At 33.6% G+C, this 15,874-nt stretch overlaps 2 long non-coding RNA genes across 2 annotated transcripts; one reads left to right on the forward strand and one right to left on the reverse strand.

The window, feature by feature from the left end:
- Positions 1-2,792: 2,792 nt before the first annotated feature.
- On the forward strand, positions 2,793-5,785 carry LOC129881618 (uncharacterized). Its single transcript, XR_008765640.1, has 3 exons — positions 2,793-2,952; positions 4,729-4,781; positions 5,582-5,785. It is a non-coding gene; the product is annotated as an uncharacterized LOC129881618 (long non-coding RNA).
- A 3,129-nt stretch (positions 5,786-8,914) lies between these two features.
- On the reverse strand, positions 8,915-12,077 carry LOC129881619 (uncharacterized). Its single transcript, XR_008765641.1, has 3 exons — positions 11,825-12,077; positions 9,995-10,047; positions 8,915-9,229 (listed from the first exon to the last, which is right to left on the reverse strand). It is a non-coding gene; the product is annotated as an uncharacterized LOC129881619 (long non-coding RNA).
- Positions 12,078-15,874: the final 3,797 nt, after the last annotated feature.

Genomic DNA, 15,874 nt, shown 5'->3' on the forward strand with positions numbered 1-15,874 from the left:
ACTATTTGAGTTCATACCAAGCTTACGTAGCAATGATTACATAAGTTCGTAAAGTAAGACGAGATTACGAACCCACGAGGAGGAAAAAAAGGTGACATGTGGCAGTAAGAGGGAGTTCCACATGGAAACAGCTGGAAGTGCCACATGGCAGCAGCTGAAGCAAGGGGGTGAGACCCCACATGCCACGTGGCAACCCCTAAGTGGAGGAGGTGATGTGTTGGCCCACTAAGGGCTTGACACATGTCACCACTTAAGGGATGACACATGTCACCCCCTAAGGTGGCCTATATATATATATATTTTATGACTCATTAGTTTCATCTTTATCCTTTAGTCATTCTTATCCCTAGAAAAATTCTAGAAAAAAAGGAGAAGAGAAACTCTAGCTAGAGAGGGAGAGAGCCACGGTTTTGGGAGGAGGAAAAGGTAAGTTCTTCCATTTCATTCCATAAATTAATTGTATAGGGTATACCATGAGGGTATGAAGGTTTTAGTAATTTAAATTTATGGTTTCAAGCATCCCCAAAAGGATAGCAAACAGCCACGAAGTTTCAGCTTTGCTATAAGAGCTTCCGAGGTGAGTTTTGGCAAGTTTCATGCAAGGTAAGGCTTTCCCTTTTAAATTGGAGTTTATGATATTTTATGAGGTATATTACATGTCTTAAATGAGGCTGGAAGTGGAAAAATTTCATAAGAATGCATGACGTTAAAAATAAACTAAATTGAAGTCGTTAGAGTTAAATTAAAGTCGAGTAGTGTGTTGTGATTGTGGTGCTGCGGTTGCAGCTGGTTTGATTGAGTGTTGTAGGTCTGGAAATTTTTCTAATTAGGTTGTGTTTACTCCTCGTTTCAAACACACGACCCTCTGTTTCGTATGGTTAAAGGTTTTATAAAACAAAGGTTAAAAACTCTATTTTGGTATCGTAGTTTTGAGCGAGTTGGTTGGAGTTTATATTGTGTAATGTTGAAGTGATTTTACTTGTATATATGCTGCTGTTTTTTTTGTTAGTTGTCTTTGGTAATTAAGGATGTATTTGGAAGTTTGGATAGGGCAAGTTATAGGGGAGATGCTGCCCGATTTCCGGTAACTTCGGAACTAGTAATAAACTAGTTGAGAAAAATGGATAAGGAAATGATTCCTATGGATACTTGGTTGTAGAGTTGGAAATTGGAAAGTGAAAGGTTATTAACCTTAGTATTTCTTTCATGTTAAATAGGTTCAAAATACGACGAGGCGAACGTGGTTAAGAGTAATCCATAAAAGGTATGTGAAGCTACCTTCTTTCTCTTGGCATGTTTTGGCATAGGTATGTAAAGCTGTCCCTTCTTTCTTTTGGCATGTCTTAGAATTAAGTAAGGATTAAGATGAGCTTTGGGGGTAGTTCCATTCATAAGTCTCGAGGGTGATTCATGATTCCTGTTCTTAGAGATTCTCCGATAGTTAATGTCCTTGGCTTTTATAAGTTACTTTGTATCATCTTGATTCATGCCTATGATTTTTGAGGATATTTTGATATGATTAATAGTGATATTTTAGGGGTGATTGATATGACTATTGTCCTGATTTTCAAATAACAATTCGTCTTTATTACTTCATTGAGTCTTTGACAATATTTTAAATTGCATTTAGTTTCTCAATACTCCACTCGTGGATGCCTCAATGCTTCTTCCACTAAGCTCGGGCCAGGATATGTGATCAAGCGTACTTCTCTTCATTGTTCATCATGCCCTGACGTAAGGGGGCAGGTATGACATGTACATGGGTTGTGGTGTATGTTATTCCATGTACACATATGCTGATGTCTGATGATATGATATGATATGGTCATCTGATATGATATAATCTGTTACGGAGATGTTCCCTACTCTGGAATATGTTGTGTTGTGGTGCTAGTGATGGGAGGGTGTGTTACACCCCAGAAAATTTCGGGTTACTAAGGCTACAGATGGCTTAATGTAAGCCAGAGGGGGAGAAAATATTACAAGTATAAAGAATAAAATTCTACCGTAGAAATATGAGGATAGCATGAGTATAATATTTGGATTTTGTATAATACGATTGGAATGATATGTTAAAAGATATATTGCCCCATAATCGTGAGTTGAGGTGGGGCCCATATGATGCTATTTTATAAAGGGACATACGATAAGTTATATGGATAATAGATGTGAAGTTAAACACAACTCAAGAAGGAACCTTGAGCCAAATCCAAGTGTAAGCCATCCAAAAAAAGAAGAAGGTGTTTTTACGCTATGTTTTCGGGTGATCTAATTTGGGGAGACCATAACGATATCATTTTTTGGTAATTTTGGAAAACTCCTAAATTAAAAGTTATAGATAATTGGATTATATTTCCAACCATAGGTTGTGGGAATTTATTCGGTATCGGAATCAAGAGATATGACTATTTTACTAAACAAAGGCTCTGGCCATGAATTTTTAATTCCGAACTTTAAAATGGCTCGACTTGTTTGCAAATTTCTATAAATATAGAAATATTAGTTGAGATTAAGGATTAATTAATTATGATTGGATTATTGATTGGTAATTTGATATTAATTAAGATAAATTAAGTTAATATTGAGATGAAAAGTGGTCCCCCACTGCTACATGGCCAATTCCTATTGGCCCACGTTTTTGAAGGGGACAATAAGACTACTTGGGAAGCACACTTGTCCATATGTTGACTAAACATCTGCATCAAAATTATTTTTCTCTTCAACTCTAGAAGGCTCCCAATAAGCAAGAACTTTCATCTTCAACAAAGGGAGATAGAGAAAAGTAACGGAAGAGAGAAAGAGAGAGTGAGGGAGAGATTAAGGGGTCAAGGGTGGCGTTTTTCTTCAAGACCATGGCAGCAGCTACAGTGACGCGAAGAAGCCATGGAGCAACTAAAAATCTTCATCCTTTCAATCCTCAAATTTTAGCAAACTAAGGAGCTAAGTATCAAGGTAAGACTTGAACATTTTCTATGTGTTTTAGAGTGAGTTTGGACGTTTTGTGAGTCTATAAATGTATGAAATAGTATGTGTTGATGCTGAAATATTGGTGAAGTGTTGGGGACTGTTTTGGTATGAAAATGATAAATCAATTTTGTTTAGTATTTGATTGTTATGGGTATGAATTAAGTGATGAGAATAAAGGAAAGTAAATGGTTAAAGTTGAGGTTGAATTTGTTGTGGGCTATTTTGGGTGTGTTATTGTTCTTGATGATTTGAGGGATTAACAGTTAAAATTTGTATTATGTTGATTGAAGATAATGGGCTGCTTTAATTTGAAAATGATGGAATTAATTATAACTATTATTGATGTTATTGTTGTGGTTGATTATATAACGAAAATGGAAGAATTTGATATTTCGAGTTGGAGTGGTAATTGGTTGTGGTCTATTGTAAGAGTTAAATGATATTAATATACTTTTCTTGCATATAATAAGGTGATGTTGTTAACGTGTAGCAGCTGCTATGTCTCACAAAAAATTGGAAAAAAAAGTTAGTACGACATAAGGTGTAAAATCATATGTAGTCTAGTTGGTATGTTCACAAGGCGTCACAAGGTTTTGAGTCTCTTTATGTTGTGAGTTAGGGGATGCTTTGATAGATTGTTGTTATTCTTGTTGAGCTTGGAAAATTAATGATAATTAAGGTTTTATGTTGCATCATATGTTGGTTGGGCTGTTTTAGGATTGTCTCGATAAAACGACAAGACTATGGATCATTAAGGATAATTGGAAGATGTAGTACTTGTATGTGGATTGGAATTGTTGTTGAGTGTTATGAATGGGGGATGCCTTAACTTACCAATTATGTTATGATGAAGATATTAACTTGTCTTAAATGGAACTGGAAGCAAGAAAACCCCATGATTAGTGTTGGTATTAAAATGGACAGATTTGGAGTCATTTAAATTAGATTGGATTGATTGTCGTTGTTGCTATTATTGTCATGAATTATGTGTTAAAAGTGAAGGGATTGTATATGTTAATATTTGGGACATATTGGGGTTGTTCTAAACTAAATAATGGATGAACATCAATTAATGTGGTGGTTTTTATTGTTGCTTATTACAAAACGAAAATGAAAGCATACGACATGTCAAGTTGAAGTTTTAATTGATGTAACGGCGGCTTATAGTGTGTGGCTGCTTGTGTTAAGTTGAAGTTATGATTATACATTGCATGGTTGATCGTTGGGCTGTTATAGATCATTTTATTAAGGTGTGATGGCTTCAACTTATTAGAAGTAATTTGATGCATTGTAGTCGTCATGTTGGTAATAAACGAAAGTTAAATGTTAGGTGGGTTGTTTGGAGTATTTTTCAATATTGTCTTGGATTGTCTTGACATGGTATTTAAATGTGTGATTAGTGATGTTTCTTGGTGATTGTATGGCTGATTTGGGAAGTGAGGAAAGTGGGTAGTATAAGGGAGTTGCTGCCCAGAATTTTGTGTTTTGCAAACCCATTTTTGGATGGGACTGCTGTTAGTAATTTTAGCATAAATCCTTGTGTAAAGCTCCATTTTGAGTGATTAAAGATGTTCTGGAAAGATATTTCATAGAGATAAAACTTTCATGTAGGCTCTAAAATCCATTTTTGCTTTTATATACTCGAAAAATGGTGATGAAGTTCAGGGGAGGTGCTGTCTATATTTTCAGAAATAACTTAACGACGAAGTACGTTTTATGCCTTTCTATAGCCTAATCATAGTTCTTAACGTATTAATATAGGTTGAGATCCTATGGGGCAGCATATACATATTGTGTACGGATAAATGCTAAAGGTATGTAAAACTAACCTTTCTTTCTTTTGGCATGATCTTATGAAACAATTGGACGACGAATGTATAAAATTCCAACGAAGCTCTTATTCTTAGATATACTAGAATGGCGAATGTTCTCAATTTTCAGAATTTTATATCGATATTTCTTGATTCATATGTATGATTCCAGCCATCCAAATTGGTATAAGTCGTATTTTAGTATAAATTATTTTAGTATAAATCATACTTCTGTATAATTCATATTTGGAATAATTTATAAGGTCAATCGGAGGTTACTTGAAATGAATATTGTCTTGATTTTTAAATGATGGTTCATTTGAATTATTCTATTGAGTCTCAAATGATGATTTAAATGCCTATGGTTACTCACTACTCTACTCGTGCATGCCTTAATGTATATTTCACCGAGTCCCGGGCCGGATATGTATTCGTGCATAGTTTCACTGCATTATTCATCGAGTCCCTCACTAGAGGGCCGGGTACGGTATATATATATATATGATGATATGATATGATGATATAATGATGTGATGATGGCACCGGGCCACATGATGGGCCAAATATGATACATGTATATGATAGATTCACCGAGTTCATAATGGACCGGATATGATATATGATATAATCATGCATGATTTTATTTTATAAGGCATAGGTACAGTGACTTCTTGAGTATCATACTTGTCTCCTGAATCTCTACTTCAAATATGATCTCGATTATGATATGTTATGCTTTATATAATCAATACATATATCGTACTGACCCCCTTTCTTCGGGGGGCTGTATTTCATGCCCACAGGTACAAATATTAATTTCGAGAATCCGCCAGCTTAGGATTTCCACTCAGCTATTTTGGAAGTTCTTCATTATTCCGGAGCCTAGAATTATGATATAGATATTTTGATGTATATATTTATTTATCCATGGGTACGGCGGGGCCTTGTCCCGTCATATAATACTGTTGATATTCTTAGAGGTCTGTAGACATATATGTGGGTGGTATATCGATGTTATCCAACGGTACTAGTATGACTTATATTTTGGGAACGTTCCTATTTATAGTGACGGCCTTGTCGGCTTACATATATGCATATGATATATAGAGGGATGTTCCTACATGTAATGATAGCCTTGTCGGCTTATGTACTACATTAACTTTGATGTTATAACTCCTCAGGAGACAGGTCGTATTATATATATAAATATGGGATAGTATTGAGATAACATCCTATTTCCTTAAGTCCCATATCATGTTTAGTTCTTGATTGATTATAGATAACAGGTGTGTACACGAGAGTCCAGTTTGAGCTATAGTCACGGCCATGGGATTGGGTCGTGACATTACTCTGTTGTGACAGTCCGTATTCTGAAGTCATTGGCATTATTTGTTACTTTCTGACTTTCTCTTGAAGGTCTTTGACTATCATTTGCTTTTACTTCTTGATCTCGATCTTTGGGTTGGCTATCAATTAGCGCTAGGGTTTCCTCATATTATGACCTTACCGTCATCCAGTAACCAATAAACCACTTGTTCTGATTATCTTGGTTAAATCATTTCATAATTTCCTTTACCTTAATTGGCAATATTTTAGGCATATTATCTTGATTCGTTTCTCTATTTGTTACTCAAACTTTTCCATTGCCCCTTTACTCAAATTTGCTCTTAGCTCTCTTGCCACGCATCCTATTGCAATATTTATGCAAACATGTGTAGGTGCTTAAATCAGCCCATAAGATAACTTAACATCACCACACTAGTCTTTAGGCAGACCCTATATTTTTTCTTACCTCTTTCAGTTGATATTAGGGCTCACCTATGACTTTTGCCCTTATTACTAATTATATCCTTGTAGTTTTGTCTCAAACCATCTTATACTTTTCTTTGATGTATCCAAAATACTGCAACCATATTGTTGCTACTGAATTCTTATTCTTTTTATCAAGTAATCACTTAATCTCACCCTTATCAACTTCTTCATTCGGTAGCACTTATATTCTGATGATAAGTTGTCCAAGCTTTGTTATAACATTATCTTTATTCCAATGGATGTCAATTGTTACTTTAATAAGTTCACAATGCATCAGTTGTTTCACAAATCGACAGTCTTTGTCCTTTAAGGATCTCACTATTATTTTTTTTGAGGTGAAGTCATCTATACACAATACTCCTTAATGCTTCATGCGCTTTCACCCTTTTTGTATACCGCACGCTAACTTCTAATCTTATTCACAATCGTATCAAATTCGTTCTAATAAAGGTCTTATCTTATCACCTTATACCTATACTTAATTAATTATGTCTATCTTGAGTGCTTTCTTTAGTATTCCTTTCATTTCTCCAATCAAAGTCTGTCATTTATTTTGTGCATGAGGAATTTCATGCTCCCCCTAAATCCTTCGAAAGAACTCTACTTTTACGTAACCCCTTTTTCTCTTTTTCAAGGCATATTCCATTCATCTCTATTTATTCTTATCATATCATTCATTCTATCTTGTTGCTCACCTTCGTCACCACTTGAATTTCTATTATAAATTTTCCTTATAGAAATTTGTAATCCTTTCTTATTCATTCTTCACTTGCTTTTCTGTTTTTCACAAATCACATCATGTTCACATTATATTCACATTATATCATGTTCTTATTCAATCCCATTTGTAACACTTTTTAACCTTATTCACGATTCTTACTATGGGTTAACTATACTTGGTGGAGTAAGCGTACTTAATCTTTTTCTAAATCATCCCTTAGTATCACAAGCCCTTTCGAATCATCCGAACACTTCATCAACAACACATGAAATACATGACCCTGAATAGCCCACAAGTTTATGTTTTCCATTCACAAGTTTTATCTCCAATTAGTTGGTTAAGAACTAATAAAATATTATCATAAGACATTCTCCAACCATGACCAGAAGGAAACTAGAATCCGACAAGCACCACCGGACATCTTAGTGCTTGATTTACATAGTTTACCCCTAGGTTTATTCCTAGGTCATAAAAGAATTATCTAATTCATCAATTGCTTGTTGTATGCTTTGTATTTTCAACAAAAGTGAAACTTAATTACCGAAATTTTTTTCCCTTCAACATAAGGTTCTTTTAAGGCAAAATTGTGGCTAGAAAGTATCTTGGTTCGTTCAAATGAATTCCAAACTTTGTTGATCATATAGGCTTTTTCCGAAATAAAATTTCCCAAATCAGAATGATGCCCCTTACAAATGACATGGAGGGTATCTCTTAACTATTTACTTCAACATACTAAATTTAACTTGTCGGTATCAACTTCTAAGATATATTACGAACTTATATCCCACTTTCTCTTTATTTCTTCTTATTTCTGGGAAAATTTGGGCAGAGTTTCCTCTGTATTTTTAATATCCCAAAATATACACACAGAAAATACCAACAATGCCTCACAGGGATAACATATATATATATTCATCTCATATCATATCTCAGCCACACAGGGCACCCAATATCAACAACAGTATGAAAATGATGGACTTACCTCGTATGTCCAACTCAAACTACACCCGTTATACTTTCCTGTCTACTTGTCCTTTATATTTTCAACTTTACATTTCAATCATATTTCAATATTCTTACCTTATCCAACATACCTCTTTTGCACCATTACTTACCCGTATACTGTGTAGCTTCCAATATCATCAATTGCTTTCTTCTATTGATGTCGTTCTTCTACTGAAACTAAAGGTTAGAAAAGGAGTTTCATGTCCTATAATTGGGCTCTATCGCACGATCTTAGATATGAAAGAAAGGAAACATCCTAAATGTCCTGTAGCCTCCTATTTATAGATGTGGTGCACAACACATCGATAAATAAGACTCTACGATACACGGTCTGTAGACACTCTAAGGATGAACTGCTCTGATACCACTTCTGTCATGGCCCAATCCCATGGCCGTGACTATAGCTCAAACTGAACTCTCGTGTACACACCTGTTATCTATAATCAATCAAGAACTAAAAATGATATGGAACTTAAGGAAATAGGATGTTATCTCAATACTATCCCATATTTATATATATAATGCGACCTGTCTCCTGAGGAGATATAACATCAAAGTTAATGTAGTACATAAGCTGACAAGGCTATCATTACATGTAGGAACATCCCGCTATATATCATATACATATATGCAAGTCGATAAGGCCGTCACTATAAATAGGAATGTTCCCAAAATATAAGTCATACTAGTACCATTGGATAACATTGATATATCACCCATATATATATCTACAGACCTCTAAGAATATCAATAGTATTATATGATGGGACAAGGCCCCGCCGTACCCATGGATAAATAAATATATACATCAAAATATCTATATCATAATTCTAGGCTCCGGAATAATGAAGCACTTCCAAAATAGCTGAGTGGAAATCCTAAGCTGGCGGATTCTCAAAATTAATATTTGTACCTGTGGGCATGAAATACAGCCCTCCGAAGAAAGGGGGTCAGTACGATATATGTACTGATTATATAAAGCATAACATATCATAATCGAGATCACATTTGAAGTAGAGATTCAGGAGACAAGTATGATACTCAAGAAGTCACTGTACCTATGCCTTATAAAATAAAATCATGCATGATTATATCATATATCATATCCGGTCCATTATGAACTCGGTGAATCTATCATATACATGTATCATATTTGGCCCATCATGGGGCCCGGCGCCATTATCACATCATCATATCATCATATCATATCATCATATATATATATACCATACCTGGCCCTCTAGTGAGGGACTCGGTGAACAATGCAGTAAAACTGTGCACGAATACATACCCGGCCTGGGACTCGGTGAAATATACATTAAGGCATGCACGAGTAGAGTAGTGAGTAACCATATGCATTTAAATCATTATTTGAGACTCAATAGAATAATTCAAATGAACCATCATTTGAAAATCAAGACAATATTCATTTCAAGTAACCTCCGATTGACCTTATAAATTATTCCAAATATGATTTATACTAAAATACGACTTATACCAACTTGGATGGATGGAATCATACATATGAATCAAGAAATATCGATATAAAATTCTGAAACTTGAGAACAATTGCCATCCTAGTATATCTAAGAATAAGAGCTTCATTGGATTTTATACATTCGTCGTCCAATTGTTTCATAAGATCATGCCAAAAGAAAGAAAGGTTAGTTTTACATACCTTTAGAATTTATCCGTACATAATATGTATATGCTGCCCCATAGGATCTCAACCTATATTAATACGTTAAGAACTATGATTAGGCTATAGAAAGGCATAAAACGTACTTCGTCGTTAGGTTATTTCTGAAAATTTGGACAGCACCTCCCCTGAACTTCATCACCATTTTTCGAGTATATAAAAGCAAAAATGGATTTTAGAGCCTACATAAAAGTTTTATCTCTATGAAATATCTTTCCAGAACATCTTTAATCACTCAAAATGGAGCTTTACACAAGGATTTATGCTAAAATTACTAACAGCAGTCCCATCCAAAAATGGGTTTGCAAAACATAAAATTCTGGGCAGCAACTCCCTTATACTACCCACTTTCCTCACTTCCTAAATCAGCCATACAATCACCAAGAAACATCACTAATCACACATTCAAATACCATGTCAAAACAATCCAAGATGATATTAAAAAATACTCCAAACAACCTACCTAACATTTAACTTTCATTTATTATCAACATGACGACTACAATACCATTAAATTACTTCTAATAAGTTGCAGCCATCACACCTTAATAAAATGATCTATAATAGCCCAAAAATCAACCATGCAATGTATAATCATAACTTCAACTTAACACAAGCAGCCACACACCATAAGCCGCCGTTACATCAATTAAAACTTCAACTTGACATGTCGTATGCTTTCATTTTCGTTTTGTAATAAGCAACAATAACAACCACCACATTAATCGATGTTCATCCATTATTTAGTTTAGAACAGCCCCAATATGTCCCAAACATTAACATATACAATCCCTTCACTTTTAACACATAATTCATGACAATAATAGCAACAACGACAATCAATCCAATCTAATTTAAACGACTCCAAATCTGTCCATTTTAATACCAACACTAATCATGGGGTTTTCTTGCTTCCAGTTCCATTTAAGACAAGTTAATATCTTCATCATAACATTATCGGTAAGTTAAGGCATCCCCTATTCATAACACTCAACAGCAATTCCAATCTACATACAACTACTACATCTTCCAATTATCCTTAATGATCCATAGTCTTGTCGTTTTATCGAGACAATCCTAAAACATCCCAACCAACATATGATGCAACATAAAACCTTAATTATCATTAATTTTCCAAGCTCAATAAGAATAACAACAATCTATCAAAGCATTCCCTAACTCACAACATAAAGAGACTCAAAACCTTGTGACGCCTTGTGAACATACCAACTAGACTACATATGATTTTACACCTTATGTCATACTAACTTTTTTTCCAATTTTTTTGTGAGACATAGCAGCAGCTACACGTTAATAACATCACCTTATTATGTGCAAGAAAAGTATATTAATATCATTTAACTCTTACAATAGCCCACAACTAATTACCACTCCAACTCGAAATATCAAATTCTTCCATTTTCGTTATATAATCAACCACAACAATAACATCAATAATAGTTATAATTAATTCCATCATTTTCAAATTAAAGCAGCCCATTATCTTCAATCAACATAATACAAATTTTAACTCTTAATCCCTCAAATCATCAAGAACAATAACACACCCAAAATAGCCCACAACAAATTCAACCTCAACTTTAACCATTTACTTTCCTTTATTCTCATCACTTAATTCATACCCATAACAATCAAATACTAAACAAAATTGATTTATCATTTTCATACCAAAACAGTCCCCAACACTTCACCAACATTTCAGCATCAACACATACTATTTCATACATTTATAGACTCACAAAACGTCCAAACTCACTCTAAAACACATAGAAAATGTTCAAGTCTTACCTTGATACTTAGCTCCTTAGTTTGCTAAAATTTGAGGATTGAAAGGATGAAGATTTTTAGTTGCTCCATGGATGCTTCACGTCACTGTAGCTGCTGCCATGGTCTTGAAGAAAAACGCCACCCTTGACCCCTTAATCTCTCCCTCACTCTCTCTTTCTCTCTTCTGTTACTTTTCTCTATCTCCCTTTGTTGAAGATGAAAGTTCTTGCTTCTTGGGAGCCTTCTAGAGTTGAAGAGAAAAATAATTTTGATGCAGATGTTTAGTCAACATATGGACAAGTATGCTGCCCAAGGAGTCTTATTGTCCCCTTCAAAAACGTGGGCCAATAGGAATTGGCCATGTGGCAGTGGGGGACCACTTTTCATCTCAATATTAACTTAATTTATCTTAATTAATATCAAATTACCAATCAATAATCCAACCATAATTAATTAATCCTTAATATCAACTAATATTTCTATATTTATAGAAATTTGCAAACAAGTCGAGCCATTTTAAAGTTCGGAATTAAAAATTCGTGGCCAGAGCCTTTGTTTAGTAAAATAGTCATATCTCTTGATTCCGATATCGAATAAATTCCCACAACCTATGGTTGGAAAGATAATCCAATTATCTATAACTTTTAATTTAGGAGTTTTCCAAAATTACCAAAAAATGATATCATTATGGTCTCCCCAAATTAGATCACCCGAAAACATAGCGTAAAAACACCTTCTTCTTTTTTTGGATGGCTTACACTTGGATTTGGCTCAAGGTTCCTTCTTGAGTTGTGTTTAACTTCACATCTATTATCCATATAACTTATCGTATGTCCCTTTATAAAATAGCATCATATGGGCCCCACCTCAACTCATGATTATGGGGTAATATATCTTTTAACATATCATTCCAATTGTATTATACGAAATCCAAATATTATACTCATGCTATCCTCATATTTCTACGGTAGAATTTTATTCTTTATACTTGTAATATTTTCTCCCCCTCTGGCTTACATTAAGCCATCTGTAGCCTTAGTAACCCGAAATTTTCTGGGGTGTAACAAGGCGACCACGTTTTATTCATTGAGTCACCTAATGGGGCCGGATATGACATATATTTTTCCGCATGCATTATCTGTGTTTGTGATAAGTATTTTGACATTCTGGATATTTCGCTTATTTTTTGTATATTCTGTTCTGGTTATGACTTTATTTATTATATTCCATGCTTTAAATATTCAGTACATTTTCATACCGACCCCCTTTCCTCAGGGGATGCGTTATATGCCCACAGGTACAGACGTTTGAGTTGCCGATTTGCTTGCTTAGGACATCCACTCTGCTGTTTGACAGTGCTCCTTTGTTGGGAGCCCATATTTTGGTACTGACCTTTTTATAGCCTATATGTATACGTTGGTCAGGGATACGACGAGGCCCTATCCCATCATATGATTATGCTATCGTTCTGTAGATGTTTGTAGATATGTATTTGTGGGTTCTATATATGTTTTGGGCTTTTGTGTTCCGTGACAGCCTTATTAGCTTTTGTGAGCTACATCTGTTTTCATGCGCTATCTAGTGACCTTAATTAATTTCTATATTTGTTTATTTTTCTAATATGCTAATTTGGGCTAAGGGTACGTATGGGTGTCCAACTCGGGCACGAGTCGTGGCCTACGAGATTGGGTCGTGAAAGATACATCAATAGATTTAGCTATTATAGATAATAGAATAATAAATAGGGGAGAGGCCTACTTAGGAATATTACGAGGAAATATACAATACGGAAAGATTAAATTTAACATATATCCAAGAATTTCATACCATCTTCTAGATAAAGACTTTGATAAAATTCTAAGCTTAATACAAAATTTTAAAAGAAAAGATTTCTTCCATAAATACAATAGACCATATTCGATAACTTATGTAATCTCATATGTTATTTCAAATACACATTATTCAGAGTGTTTTACTATAGAAGATACAATAGACTATCCTCACCTATTCAAGAAAGTCTGTCAGATACAAATGCCTAGTATATCATAGATACAAGAAATAGAAGATAGACCATTAAACTTAGATTTAAAACCTAAACTCTTGTATAATCAACAAGATTCAACGTCTCGATTGTCTTTTGACGAAACTCGAATCATAAACCCTGTTGCAATAATAAGAAAAATGCAATCAAAAAGATTTATACAATCTTTTTTAGAAGCGAAAAATGATGAAATAAAAAATATTAAGATAAAGGGAGAATATTTTAATGGTATGAGATTTGTTCCCATAAATATCTTACTAGATACAGGTGCTAGTGGAAATTACATTAGCCTTAGGCTTTGTAACCATCTCCAACAATATAGATTAAAAGATAAACATCTTTATATTGATTTCAACGGAACAAAACATGAAAATAATAAACATGATAGAAACTATTTTAAAATTCGAAGACAATACCATACCTATAAGATTATTGGTTGAACCCGAAGGAAATAGTGATACATTAGAAATCCTATTAGGAACTACGTTCCTAGATAGTGTAAAGCCAAATGATATACTTGATCAAGGTATCAAGATTACTTACTATGATAAGATAATATTCATATCAAAATGATAAGCCAATATAGTATATATATACCTATAAGAATAACGTATAAAAGATTATAAAGCAGAATATTTTGCCACTTATATAGACAACGGTTCGGGAAAATATTGTTGTAGACCAAAAATATTTTCCAAAGAATACCACCAAGATTTACCTATTACCAGAGAAAGAGATATATTAAATAATATTATAACAATGTCTAGAGGCATTGCTCAACCAATTATATTACTAGGATATTTTCTGATAAAATATCCCCCATTTTACTTTTACAATACTGGACAAAATGTATTATTAGGAAATAACTTTTTAGAAATATTTCATAGTGTATTATATGATAGAGTTCTATTTCAAATAAGATTTAAGACACCTTGTAAACACATGATTGTTGTAAAACATTTTAAAACTGCTTATTCGAAAAGATTGCCTATTCACTTTAAATCCCACACAGCCCACCGTGGTGATATAGGATACCAAAATAAATCAATTTTTTTCAAAAAGCACTCCTTTACTACAATATGTTACTGATTTGGACAACCCTCAGCTAATAAATTAGCAATATCCCTTGCTAGAATATCATATAACCTTTAATAAATTAGAAGAAAACATAGATATAATCAAACAAAAATTAGAATAGTATTTTTCTGAAAATCCCTTAGAATTTTAGGATAAAAATAAGATAAAAGCCAAGCTAGAAATGAAAGATAAAGATAAAATCATTAGAGTAAAACCAATGCGATACAGTCCTGAAGACCAAGAAGAATTTCAAAAACAGATTAAGAAATTATTAAGTCTTAGAATAATAAGACCTAGTAACTCCCTTCATAGTTCACCAGCCTTTATGGTAAGAAACCATGCTGAGATAGTACGAAATAAACCAAGGATGGTTATTAATTATAAAAAATTAAATGATAACACTATATTTGATGGATATTTCCTACCACATAAAGAAAGTCTAATTAATAGAATTACTAACAAAAAGATATTTTCTAAGTTTGATTGTAAAAGTAGATTTTGGCAGATAAAAATGAATAAAAATAATATTCAATATACTGCCTTTTCTACCTCTCAAGGACAGTATGAATGGTTAGTTATGCCGTTTGGATTAAAGAATGCACCTCAGATATTTCAAAGAAAAATAGATAATATCTTTAAAGATTATGACTATATATTCTTCTATGTTGATGATATTTTAGTTTTATCTGATAGTCTTGAAGAACACTTAACACACCTAAACAAGTTTACAAACTTATGTTTAGAAAATGGATTGTCTCTTTCTAAAAAGAAAGCAAGCTTAATGTAAAATGAGATAGAATTCTTAGGAATGATAATTCACAGAAATGGTATAAAGTTACAAAGTCATATCGTTGAAAAGATATCTATTTTCCCAGATAAATTAGTCGATAAAAAGCAAGCACAAAGCTTTTTAGGAATCCTTAACTACGCCTCAGATTGTATTCAAAATTTGG

The sequence above is a fragment of the Solanum dulcamara genome, chromosome 3, assembly GCF_947179165.1.
Source record: "Solanum dulcamara chromosome 3, daSolDulc1.2, whole genome shotgun sequence".
NCBI lineage: Eukaryota > Viridiplantae > Streptophyta > Magnoliopsida > Solanales > Solanaceae > Solanum > Solanum dulcamara.